Here is a 14,400-nt window from a genome sequence, read left to right on the forward strand (position 1 = left end):
AAAATGGCAGAGCAAACAAATCTTGAGCACACTGAGTTTTATTTATAAAACGGATTGGCCTTTGTTGTACTGATTGAAAGGAAACCTATCAACACTGTGAGAGCTCTGTGTACATTATACAAATCCAGGAATACAAGAGACAATTTTTCTGGGTTACTTAACGCTGGCCTTGACACTAGATGATATTTTAAGCGATTTCAGTCTTAGGAGTCGTAGTAAAGTCTGTCCAGTCTTACCTCAGTCAGTCCGCACCCCCGTCACGACTCACAATTTCTGTGGGATTGTATTAAGGCGGCTGACTGAGTTTGTCACAGTCTTTTCCTCGCCTCGACCATCACGACAAAATCAAACATGTTTAATATTATCTTTTAAGTCTTTAGTCTTGGCTCAAAGGGTTTGTGATGGTTAACAACGCGATTTATAAGCCTACACTGCCAATAGGTGCGCCGGCTTTAGCCCCGTCTGGATAAAATTAGTATTGCATGACAGCATTGGTAATGTACCTATTTTTATCATTGCACATCAGTGATTTCATTGGGCGATCTGCACAGAAAAAGCCTTTCCCTTTACTACTCCCTAAAATTACTGAGGGGGCTGTTTGGCTGTTCCAGGTGTAGGTCTATTCGCCACAGATTCCTACCAGGGGAAAAAAAAGAAAGAAAAAAAACACAAAACAGCACACATGTAACATTATGAAGTAACAAAATAATTTTTCCAAAATAGGCTACACAAAGCCAAAAACGGGAAGTACTATAAAAATGTACCCAAAATAGTTTCATTTGCATCAAATATTGATACAAAGGAAATCATTTGTTGGTCTGGATGGTAAAAACAGAAAAACAGTTGGTTTTTTCAGCCTTAATTATTATTCGAGTGCCTGGTAATCCTTTACATGGTCGTGAATTATGCTCCTAAAAACTGCTGTATCTTACCTCCCCTCATGAAACTAATCCCGTCTGGACAGGGCTTTTGCCTGACAATGGTAGTGGGTTTCTGACAGAAAGAGGAAGGCTAAAAAAATCTAAGATGAAAAAATCTAAAATAATTCTGTTGTAATTTTATGTTTGAAGCTGCATGATTCTCAGTATATTCAGAATCTTAAGATGTGTGCACCTCTAGGTCTAAAAACCCACAATTTTTGTTAAATGTGAGAGTTAAATTTCAATTGTCTAGTGGTCATCTAGTACATGGGAGGCATACGAAACTGTCAAAACTCTGTCTTAATCTGGAAGGCCACAGCATCTGTAGGTTTATGCGATTTCATTTCAATCAGCTTCTCAAGTAGGTCTTGGAAACAAGGTGTGTGGATACCTTGGGCAGTCTAATCACCTCAATTAAAAAGCGCTCATCACTTATCACAGAGCACAATAAAATTGAGCAAACACTGCAGCCCTCCAGGACTGAAGTCTAACACCCTACCCTCTTAACTATGGACCAAAGCAGCCCAACGTGGATCCAATCTCTGGTGTAGGCTCTCCTGCAGTGTGCTCTGGTTCTAATTGAATCAGTGGAAGCGTGTGTCCAGGCTGAGAGCGTGCCAGCTGTGGAGGGACAAATCCAATATGGCAGTACGCTGTAGCCATGGCCAGTGCCCAGGGAAGCAAGGCAGCGGGCATCCTCCGCACATGGTCTTCACGGCCTGCCTGCCTGCAGCAGCTACATCAGCCGAGTGATCCTCACAGTGCAGTTGCTGTGGCAACTCACCTGGTCAATTCTATAGTGAAAAAGACACAGCTGTCTGGCTGCACGTTTCACAGGAAGCACGTGTTAGGATGCGGGAGGTGGAGGATGAGAATTGATGGAGGAAGCTGCACCAATGAGGAAGGCTATTGCCATTCAAAATTGGGATGAAAAATAGAACAAACAAAAAGCAGTCATACATCACTGTATAAACAAGTGGCATGTCCCGCTGTGAAATGCAGTTACAGTATTGTATAACCTACTTGCAGCACAATAATCCTGCCATAGAAACAGACAATGGCGAATCTATGCTATTTATTTCTGTTTTCAAAAGGATGATCATAAAATGAAGTTGAATGATTTTGATGCCTCGTCATTAAAAAAAAAATAAAAAGAATGGTCTTTCATTTCCCTCACACTGTTCGAAGCATCACCCCCTCTCTCTGTCTGTTTCACCTTAAACCCTCCAGGTGGAAAGGGCAGACAGAGGGCAGACATTTTGACTGTGTGATCAGTTCAAATTCATCCTATTCTCCAACCTGATTTCTCCATTTTTTTCACATTTGTCCTATCCCTGAGACAAATTCCGTGTACAAATGTTTAAAGCAGTGCAAAAATCCCAAGGACGTCTCTGCTCAGGGACAAATTCAGATAAACTCAGTTATGGCCAGCCACGGCTAAGGGTTATCCAGATTCTTCAAAAAGGGGCATAAGACTCTGGGAGTAGGTCGGTGAGGGTTTTTTGGGACATCCCTGGGAAATGCCCATGCAGAGGTACAGTGTCGACTGTAAGATTCGATTCTACAAGACTGTTATGAACCCAAAAGGTCAATGCTCTAAAACACTGATTTACCTGGTACTGTCACAGATAAAACAATGGAACTGTGTACCAAGTGTTGTACGTGCTGCACATTGTTTTCTATGGCGCTAAATGTGGGTGGATTCCAAATCATATATATATGTGTATCAGCCTGTTAGCTTTCTCAGGATCGTTCTTCTTCTCTTTCTACGAAGCCCCTAAAGCAGAGGTGTCAAAGTCCAGTCCTGGAGGGCAGCAGTGTCTGCTTCTTCTTAGCTATTGGTTTTCTGAATCAACCATTATGACCAGTTTCTGTGATTACTGTGTGGCACAACCTCCCTCTGTTACTACTGTGACTGTACCAATGGTACTGATCAAGAGAATGTGATTAACTTGTGAGCAATGTAACCATTGCTGTATCACGTATCCAGTTAGACAGATGTAGCATTCGGTCCGCCGGAGAAGCGGATTGGTCTTGGTTGCGCTGGCTGGTGGAGAGAGCACACACACCTGGGCTGCGTTAGCTAATCAGCCCAGGTGCTTAAAGGTGTGCTGCTCTCCACAGTTCGGGGCCGAGACTGGGAGCTCACACCGAGAACGTGTTATGATTTTTGTTTCAGTTTTGTTTATTTGAACACAATACGGAGAAAAGTAATCCGCCACTGGAAAAGTGGGAGGAGCTGGTCTGCTGGAAAGCAGTCTAGGTACAAAGTGGGGAACTGAAAAGTTTCCACTCCGTTTTACTTTCTTTTGTCTTTGTTATTTTAGCTTGTTGTTTTAGTTTATTGTTTTTGCGCAGAACCGGTGAGGGGGAAGGGTGAAGGTGCTCGTTTATTTGATTTCATGTTAGTGTGGGTGTGCTCTCTCTCTCTCTCTCTGCTGCATCTCCCTCTCAGTGGTGTCACGCTGGCGTGTGACATCAGAATATTCAAGACAGAGCTAACTAGACAGATAAATCAATTATAATACATAATACAGACTATAAATAATTTGTGACTCTTCAGTTAAAGTTGCAGGAATTGCATGCTTGGCATTTGCATTTCAGGTAAATTAGGAAGTTATGTAGCAGCTAGTCAGCTGCGTCACTCACTCTTCATAACTAACTTACATTCTTGTTTTCAAACTGCGCCAGGGACCACATAAATGTAGATGTAACTTGTTGCATCCAAAACACATGCCTGATAAAAGTGCTTTTAAACTATATATTCAACATTGGCTACTGGTTTTGTGAATCAATCTTTAAAACCTGTTGGTAAAGTCTAGCAGCAGTCAGAGCCCTCTGCCAACATGGCCGCACTTTGATGCAAGAACTAATGACAATAGGCTTATTTTCGAATAAAATTAAGAACTTGCTAAGCGTATCAAATTAAAGTTGATGTCAGGCAATGGTATGTCCTCTAAGAGTTCTTTTTTAATACTCGTAATATTTAGGAAATGACAATATCAGTCGCATGAATGGTGAAACAAAACTATCTAGACTTGTAGCAACCTTTAAATACTGTAACTTCTGATCTATTGGGCTAAAATTTGGGAATGTGCTGTCTAGGCTACAGTTTACAGCTACTACAAAGTGAGTACTTTGTTCTTTAAAGAAATGTAACATTCGTTTTTTCACTTGTCCAGATAGTATGATGCAAGACAGAGCTAACCAGAGAGATAACAATATGAGGCTATTTTTACATTGCAGGATGAGCAAACAAGTATGACTCTTGTCCCTGTTCTACATCCCTCCCAAGTCATATTCAGATTAACATTTTCATAGATAATGCAGTTACTAATATTAGGCTATGAGGCCTCATCAAGACAGGTCTCTGTTTTGCCAAGCTACAATGGCTTACTCAAATATGAGTTCCATAAATACTGTGTCTTTTGTAGGCCTAAATTTTAACCAAAACTCAATTCCAGTGAAATAACTACATTATATGTATGACGGTCATAAAAGGTGTTTATTTTTATTATTCAATTATGTAAACCAAAGACATGTAAAGCGTACATCAATGTAATTCTAGGTCTGTAAAAGCCTGGCTGAAAAATAGGCTTTACTATAACAGTAAAAAGGTCAAATAAAATGGTTTTTCCTTGGGCTTGACTTGCACGGTAACAAATTCAAACCTGCTACAGAGACCTGCTCTTTAACCATGGACCGCATCTCAGCAACGTCCCGGTAATGATTTCCATGGTAACAGAGATCCAAGAAAGTGGCAAAACACATTCGTTTTTGCATGTTTTCAACCTTGTATTTAGAGAGCACTTTGTCAAGGATGCTCATTTTGATCTCGCTGACCAGCACATCAGCAGCAGACGCAGGGAGGACCTTATTTTCCAGCAAGTGCAACCTAGGTAGTATTAATGACATGGTCACTTAATCTGAAAAAAGTCAGTAAACTCTGACAGTGGCTTCAAAGCAGTATTTAGGCCTTCGAGCACACTTTTTGTCCTGCTAAGTAACATTTGTTCGTGGACGTCTTTCTTTGGCAAAGACACACTTGATAGCTTTGGCATGCACTAATATTGGGTCAACCATTTTCTGTTTCGATCTCTACCAAGTAGGGAACACCTGTTACAAAAAATCCTATCTATATATAAACTATACTCGCTTATTCCTGATCAGGGTCATGGGAGGTGCTGGAGCCTATCCCAACATGCACTGGGAAATAGGCAGGGATATAACCTGAACAGTTTGCCAATCCATCGCAGGGCACACACACCATTCAGTTACACACTCATACTTATCACATTTAGACTCCCAAATTAACCTAACTTGTATGTCTTTGGACTATGAGAGGAAACTGGAGTATTTAGAGGAAATTCACATGAACACAGGGAGAGCATGCAAACGAGACACAGAAAGGTCCCAGCCAGGGATTCAAACCAAGGATCTTCTTACTGTGAGGCAAATTGGTTACACTGAAATTGGGTTCGGGCTCCAGTAGGAGGGCTCTCAGTAGTGGCTGCCTTAGCCATCATAGGTTATACACTGCTGGCCGAGAATTGTATAGTAGCTGGATGGAGCTTCTGTCCAAGTGTTTATTTTAGTTTTTTTGGTACGAAGACTACATGTACTTTTTGTGTTGACAATCTTTATAGTGCCTAGCCTCATCTTCTCTGTTTATTTTTCCCTGGGGCTCCTGCCCCTCCCTCGCTCTGAGTTCACAGACTGCTCCAGCTTTGTTTCCTTTCCCTGAGTTCACGGGATAGCTCCAGCCATGTCCCTCATTTCATGACTGCACTAGAATGAACTATAAAGTACAATTTGGACTTCTACTGGTTAGTTTATTACTTCAACTGTAACCTGCTTTAAACCCCTTTTTATAGCATTTCATTTCTGTTACATTCCATTCTAACACCATCAAAATGGTCAAGCATACATGCAATATGACGGTCAATTTGACCGTTCATTGCCATTTAACAAGTATTTCTAACTTTATTTCCTTGTGCAATATTGATATTCAAATTATATCAGAAGGTTCAAGAAACATGCTTACAAAAAATCATGTTCAAAATAATTGCTCCTCCAGGATAATATCTTGTGCATACAAAATTAAAAAAGTACCATTTTTCAGGACTTTGGGGGTTCCAGCATCTTTGTGACAGTTCTCTTTAAAAAAGCACTATACAAATAAAATGGGTGTGTGCACCAAAGTTTGTTACAATGCCTTATGTATATGTGATATTTCAGTTTTTTATTTTTAATTCATTATCAAAAAATTCTAAAATCTTGCTTTGTCATTATGGGGTATTGTGTTTAGATTGATGAGAATAAAAATTTAATCCATTATATAATAAGGATGTAATGCAACAAAATGTGGAAAAAGTGAAGGGGTCTGAATACTTTCCAAAGGCACTGTAATATTTTGTAAATAAAACTACGTAATACATTTTTGAAATTGTATTTTTTTTTCTACATTTTCTTCCATGTTCCTGTCCCAGTCATCTGACATGACATGCTTCAAATGACCAATTGTAGCTCTCCCACAGATAGTCACCATCCACATTGCCAGTGGAACATCAGCAGCTGTTGTTGTAAATTATTTATTAATCTTTATTAATCACAACCAAGCAATGGGAAAGGAAAGAGCCCCTTACTCTGCAAAGAAACTCTTATTGCCCCCTCATACCTCACATAAACACTGCATGCTTCCTGTTTTAAGAGTTCATGAGAAATAATTACTGCATGCCTGGCTTGAAGCTTTTATTCTCTGGTTAGTATTGCCTGTGGGTGATTTTTGGAATAGTCTAAATGAAGGAAAATTGATGATGAAACCATGAAGTGGCTTTTTTTTACATGTAATTTTATAAAGCCATTGCAATCTACAGAAACTTCCTCAACTTAATTTCTGCTACAATGATGGTGAATTTATTGAAGATTTTTGTGTGGTCATGAACTAAACCTAGGAACATTTCGCTGTCTCATCAAGGTGACATTGGCCTGATTATGAATGATTCATGTTGCCAGTAGATGGTTTATGCATTTCATTTCCTATTTCCTGGGACCTATTATGCCCACAGTTTAGGAGCTCACCCCATTTACCAATATACACAGCATCCCCTAAAAATGAGATCAGAATTCCAAGAAATCATTCTAGTGGGTGCTATTTTATAGCATATAATGCACAATAAAAATACAAAGAAGCATACCAAGTTTTAACTCTTTGAAGAGGGATATGAGGACACACAAGCTATCCTCAAACCCAGTCCCATGATTGTAAGTTGCTCCATTTGTCAGAATGGAATGTCTCATGCACCAGGAGATATCCCAAATCAGGCATTGTGGTACCAGGGGGATAATATTAAGCCCCTTTCATACATGCATCTCATCCCATAAATGTTACAGCAATTTTCTGCATCAGCATCATGTGTAAACAGAAGCATGGGTAGATTTTGTGTGTAAGAGGTTCCTCTAATTGGCCACATCAGGACCTAGTACGATTTATGGAAATATTCAGGCTCAGTTCTAGGGTGAACAAAAGCAGCAACATTCCTGGGTAAAGCACGTGAAAGGTTATGACATTCATACATATGACGAGTTTATGTGGTGCAAGCAAGCCGATCATAAGATACACAGAGGGCGACACATTACATTCTGCGAGTAGTTATTTCTAGTACGGTTGTTTCTACAAGGTTTAGCATGTACTTAAATGTGTCGCATGATATTTGAAAGTGCTTTCTCCATTGCTCTCCATCAAAGTTTTTTTAAGAAACTTGACTAGAACACCTGGCAATGTGGCCTCCAGCTTGCACATTTTTCTTTCAAAGTCTTTCTGTTGTTGAACCCAAGAAATAAACACTATGGTTTACCACATAGCATGTCCATCTCCGGAGTCTAGCTGCATTGTGTTCATCTTTACTTCCCTTTGGTTTTTCATCCAAGCCTCTAATGATGTCTTCCAGGCATCTTTGTGTTTTGAACATTATGGAAAAACAATGTGTTGTATAGTAGTAACATTATGAGAAAATCATGCCTTGCCAAAACTATCCAGAATGGTCACGTTTTGTGTGAACAGACTCGACATGGACTTTTTCCAGACTGAAGAGGTATGTGTGAACTGGAAAAATCATTACCTAATCCAGATAATTGAACCAAGCAATATTGTGGGTTCCTTGCATGAACAGGGCTTTAGAGAGCTTGCACACTAATGCCAAAAACTCACAGGCTTACATCAAGAATGCCAACAGAGGTCCATCCTTGTGTGATTGACATCTTCAGGGCAATGTACCTCTCAAATCCACATGGTCAATCATTCACCAGCCTTCATAGGAGATGCACAAATGGGGTTCTTTCGCATCAACAAATTTTACCAACTGTACTATGCCAAGACAAAGTTAGCTTGCCATAGTCCACCAAATACAACTAAACCAGTTTATTTCTCTTCATGTTATAAGGGAAATAACTCCCACGCAGCATACGCCTAAGGTGAGATCCGTCAACATTCCAGACTTCCAGACTTTAACCCACAAGTCTCCAAAGAGGAGTCCACATTCTCAAAGCTGAACTTTTGACCAGTTTAAGAGCTGCTCTATTTTATTAATAGACACTGGAACTGGCCTGCACTGATACACACTATTAAGTATTGAAAGGCGTAGGGCTGCTAGCTGGCTCATTCGGTTAGGCACCATGCTGTATGGATGAGCTCCGCAGTCTTGGATCAAATCCAGTCCAAGCCAGTGCTGAGTGTGGCCAGTAGCCCCAAAGGGCCCTGTGTTGTGTGTTCAATTTTAGTGGCTTATGACTTATTTTGTTTTTATTCAGCTTTTTCTGAATATATTTTAATTTAAAAAGTTTTCTTCAAGACCATTTTCTGCCAAACTAAGATAATATTATACAGACTATATACACAATAGTGGTGCAATGAAAACAGCAGATGATAGGCAACTAAATCATAGATTTTTTAATTTTGCATTTTGGCATTTAGCAGATGCTTTCATCCAGAGTGTTTACAAAAGTTTATTCACAAAGTTTAGGCAAAAGAAATCAGAGATGGCACCAAGCCATCAATCACCAACAGGTTGTAGGTTTATACAATAAGTACTACAACCATTAAGAGTCATAGTAGGTTCAAAGGGAGATTGAGCATGTAGTCATTTGGTGTAGCAAATGGGCTTGAGTATATGATGTTTAATGGAGCTTAAGAATGGGGTATTTCAACCCAGAATAAATGTTTAAATTGTTTTGTTTTCAGTCTGTTGTGGAAGTTAGGCAATGGCTTAGCTTGTCCTGACTGTAGTGGGGAGTCATTGCAGGGCCAGGGTAAAGAGGAGACTTCAATTGATCAAAAGTGATAAAAAAATTGAGAAAATATGTTGCTCGATACCAGTGAAAGCATTCATTTTATAACAATATATGTTATTTTATTTAGTGGCTTCTGTGTATTGATTACATTGTTGCATTGCAAGGGTATTTTTGTTAACCACTCTGGTAAGTAAAATCAGAGTACTGTGGGGAAAAAAACTGCCAGAAGACTTCAGTTTCCAGAAAGGGGCGAGATTTTACTAATGACTTAAAGCTAAATTAATGGGTTGTTTTTTTTTTTTTTTTTTTTTTTTTACAGATACAAAACATGCTGAGTATATAAAATATCAGGTGTTAGAACTAGCATTATTAGTTTGCAGTTCAATATTCAAGCCTATCTATTTATACATTTGCTTTTCTTCAATAATTGTTTTAGTTGGGCAATTTATAAACTGTAACAGACAGTAAACAGTATGTTTATTTCTGTTTTCAAAAAGCTGAAAAGCAGGGCAGATCTTCCACTCGAGTGTGTCTTAAGAGGAACTAAAATGTATAGTTTGAGATTACTTCCTCTCTTTCTGCTGCCACAAATGCAACACAAATAGATATATGAGATTGAAGATTTCTGAAATATATAATCTACAAATGCCTTTTTTTTCTTTTACGCTCAGTTTTATGGTCGCAGATAGTTTGTAATATATCTGAAGAGCATCTTTTAAAGCACTCAAAAGTAAATAATAAATCCATGGACCACTTCCAATTATATAAGTATATAATTCATTTCCTAGTAAAGTTTTGACAGAAGCCAACAGTATTTTTTAAAGTAATGCTGTTACATTTCTGTAAAGACTTGTATTGTCATCATGTAAAAAAAATATTGATAATATGCAACATGGAATTTAATCAAATCGGTCGTTAAATGGTGACAACAAAAACACAATTTCCATTCACAACAAATAATCTCTGCCTGCTTTCCAGTTACTATTTTGGGAGAGGCACAAGGCCAAGAAAAGACCACAAGAAGCACTCAATTTATCATTTGTGATATAAGGCCCAGTAACCACCCGGCATTATATGCCTACTGTTTTTAACCAAGATTTTTCTATTTGTGCTTCTGTTAGTACCGTCTTTCATGTCAACAAGAAGCACAACCTTTGCCTTTTCAGGGCCAGAACGTGTACTGATGAAGCATTCATATGAAAGCTCTGTGTGTTGAAATCAAGCATTTCCTGTGCAAACTAATTTTTTTTACTGCAGAGTATTCTATTTTCCCCACTTATAATACCTATGATGAAAGGCTACAAGTACCCTACAGCCTGCTGGCGGCTCACCGATCATTTAAATGATAGAATGCATGATACATCACTGTCACTGATTTCCTGCTGAGTTCCTCTCGTTATGTCTTAGCAAGTTGTGCCATCCTCCTTTATGCAGCTCTTTTGCTTTTTTCCCCACCTTTGAACATTAGTATTTCTTAAGTGTTGGGAAGTTTGATTCTTTAAAATGAACTTAACATTTTGAGTCATTCGAGTTACTTTCTGAGACTTAACTATTAAAAAATAACTTTCTTTGCCGAATATACTTTTTTTCTGCTCATCTCGTCACCTCGCAGCTTGTTGCCAGACGCAGATATTTTAATGTATTTTAACAGTTGAGAGAGACTGTATTTCTCTTCTCCCACATAGGTACTACATCTTTAAAAAAATGTTTGCACTTTAAGCAGCGAGACAAGTGTCTTTATTCAGCACAATACAATGGTGTCTTTCCCACACACAGAAAACTCTCACATGGTGTGAATATCAATCTTACTCTTGCTGTGCCACCTAGAACTCTCAGAAAGTGGGTGGTACTAACACTATAAAAGCAGGGTCACTGTATTATGAAACTCAAAAAGCTAAATTGGTGGCAATGAGGTCCCAGCTGTGTATAGTTGAAGTTAGACAGCTGGTCTCGAATGCCAATTTGCAATAAATTATTCAGTATGTAGAATATATAGGTTATGTGGCCTACTAGCATCTAGCATCAGTTCCGAAGGGAACCCCTGGTCCGACAGCCATATTGTTCGCTAGCTAAGTAGCTAACCTCAGCGTTACAGGTGGTGAGTGAAAACTGCGAGCAGATAGCTGGTTTATTGTAGTTAACTTTGAACTATAGTTAATTTCACTGGCTAGCTAGCTAGCCATACAATTTTTAGCTTTATTTCTACTAGCTAGTGCAGTGTAATGAAACATCCTAAGAATAGCTAGGTAGACTAGTTAAGCAGACAGCCAGTCTGCACCTGAATGTAATGCATGGTTGGAAGCAGTTCTGAATATTAGCAATCAGTTGTTGTGATAAAGCTGTTTAATGCAGGCATTTTTCAGAATTCTATTTTTTTTTAACCCAGTTTCCATTTATTTTTATTTGATATTGAAGTAATTGTTATGGCAAGTTCGACATACTCTCTTGAAATGACAGAAGGGAATGTTTTCTATACGTTTTTTTGGATGGAAACTATCTGCTTGTAAAATAGTATTTCTGTCTGTGGGTTTTCTGGAGATTGATCTGTAAAAAAGAAAAAACGTCATCATTTTTACTGATATCCAGGTCTAGAAAATGTACACCGTTTTTACTCTAAGTCTAATGTTAGCTTTATATTAACATTTATATTCTTAAGATATTCAGGAAAAGCAATTAATTAGGTTTCTGATCCAGACCAAAATAAAATTGTCATAAATATATCATCCCCACCATATAAATGTGGTCAAAATAGATACTTTTGCATTGATCAAATTACAATGTAATGTAATGTAAATATTAATTAGCATACGAGGAGCTACAACATGCTCCCATAGCACAGCCTTTAATTTGTTTAAAAAATATGGTCTTGAAAGATAAATATATTGTTATTCAGAGACCACTCAGTGACTGACACAATGAATTCTCTAGGGAGCATGTCAGTCTCAGGCCACGTTCTCAAGAAATAGCTTACAGCTGCCAAGCCTTGCTTGTGTTAAATGGATGTGTATAAGGATTGTACATCCATTGTGACCAAAATGACTGTCCTATTATCCAGTTGCTTGACTTTGTTTAGGACATCTGCGCTGTCTTAAATATAGGCTGGATATGAAGGAATACATTGTTTAATAAAGTAATCAATATATTTAGATATGGGTTCAGAGAGACTGTCATTCCCTGAGATTACTGGTCTACCTAGAGGATTTTCTAAATTCTTACGCACTTTTGGGAGGATATAAAAATAATCGATTTGTGGATATGAAAAGGGTAGCACGAACCATAAAGATGATGATGATGATGAGGAAGTTCAATTCATATGGAGAACTGAATCAGTCCAGGAGCTGAAATTTAGTTTCAGCATGTACCAATTTAAAAAAAAAAAGTATGCATGCATTCCTGCGTGTGTGTGTGTGTTCTGTTTACCTGTTTACCATGACAAATCCCAATGGTGTGTTTCAGACATCCCCTTTCCACTGACATAAACCAGAGGAACCCTGCTGTAACATGGTTTGGCCACCAGACAAGATTGATATTGTATTCAAGTGAGTCCAATAGCAACACACCTGCACAGACAGGCACAGATAAATAAGAATGTATCTTGGAAAGAACATGTTACCTGTATCAAAAAGCAATTTCTATCTCAATGGGACTGACCTACATAAATAAAGTATAACTAAGAGGTTTACATATGTTTGGATCTGCAAAATTCTGACATACATTTCTAGCTACACTTCAGTAAATATGACTGTAAACATCCATTACAGTCACAAGGCCAGGAATAGATAGGCAATAGGTTATTCGGCCAAGAAAAATGTGTGTCATGACATTCCTGCACACATATCACAGAATGTGGATTTGTGCTGTTATGGCAGATGGAAGATTTAGTAAAGGCCCTGTAATTAGGCTGCTCTTCAGAAGCATAGGATCTGCTAATCACAGACAGGCAGAATAAAAATAAAACAGAAACATTTTGATCAGCGGTGCCTCTACCATTGCAGGCTTCAAGTCATACATCATTAAACATTTTTCATGCAACATTACATATTTGCCAAATCACTGAAATGAGCACGCATGTTGTCTAAGAGCTTCATAAGACTGGTTACTGTGCTGAGTTTGACCCTCACGGAGGCAAACATGACCATTAAAACAAATGACACTGCAAGGAGACTATATTGTAAACAAGGAATGTTCAATCTGTAATGTTACAAAAATAAAAAAAATAGGCCAGACAATTAAATGAAATGACTTGAGAAAGAACATCAGTGACGCCTGAAAATGAAATTGAGCATGCTATTGAGGGACAATACAAGTGACACTCAACACCTGACAGTGAAATCGAATGAGGCATGAAGCAGAGGGCTTGAGAAAAATTATGACTGACTCCTGACAGCAAATAAAAAATATGCAAAAATGACACATGGCCACATGCAAATTGAGACGTGAGAAAAAATATTGCATGACACCTGATAACAAAATTCAGACAGCTATGAGAAAAATATGAGGGAGAGGTAGAGACATCACAAAATGGACACCATAACTTATGTCGGAATTCAGTACACATTTATGTGAATTATTTGCTGATGTGTTGTTTTAATACGTTTTTTTTGCATTCACAAAGGCCAAGAAATATTTTGAAATGATTCTTGCAAAAAAAAAAGAAAACAAAAAAAAAGAACTTGTAAAAGCATGTGCTGAAATTGGCCTGCATTCCAATCCAGGTTTTCAGTGGGCAGGGTTAACTAGGTATTTTTTTACATAACAAAGGGCCTCATTCACCAACCGTTCTTAAGAAGAATTTTCTTCTTAAAACCCACTTACGCAGTTTTCACGAAGATTCTGACATTCACCAATGTTTTCTTATTTGGGATTTCTTCTTAGGTAAGAACAGAATCTACGCACACTCAAGAACACACTTACGCACATTTAAGTGCTGACACTTTTGTGCAAAATAATTGGTTATTGCGTTTTCTTCAATTCTACAGTTGTATAATATTATAGGATTTAAATTACAATAATATTTTTATAATTTATAATATTTTTTAAAATAATTATTTTAATTATTTTATAAAGCATTAAGGTCCCAGGTTCCGCCTCAGAGGGTGGTTGCCTCAGCGGAAGTTCATCTGTAAATAAATGATAAAAATCAAACCATTGTAGTGACCTTCTATTTTTGGGGGTTTTTATTATGCAATGT

This window comes from Anguilla rostrata, chromosome 3 (assembly GCF_018555375.3).
Source record: "Anguilla rostrata isolate EN2019 chromosome 3, ASM1855537v3, whole genome shotgun sequence".
Taxonomy (NCBI): domain Eukaryota; kingdom Metazoa; phylum Chordata; class Actinopteri; order Anguilliformes; family Anguillidae; genus Anguilla; species Anguilla rostrata.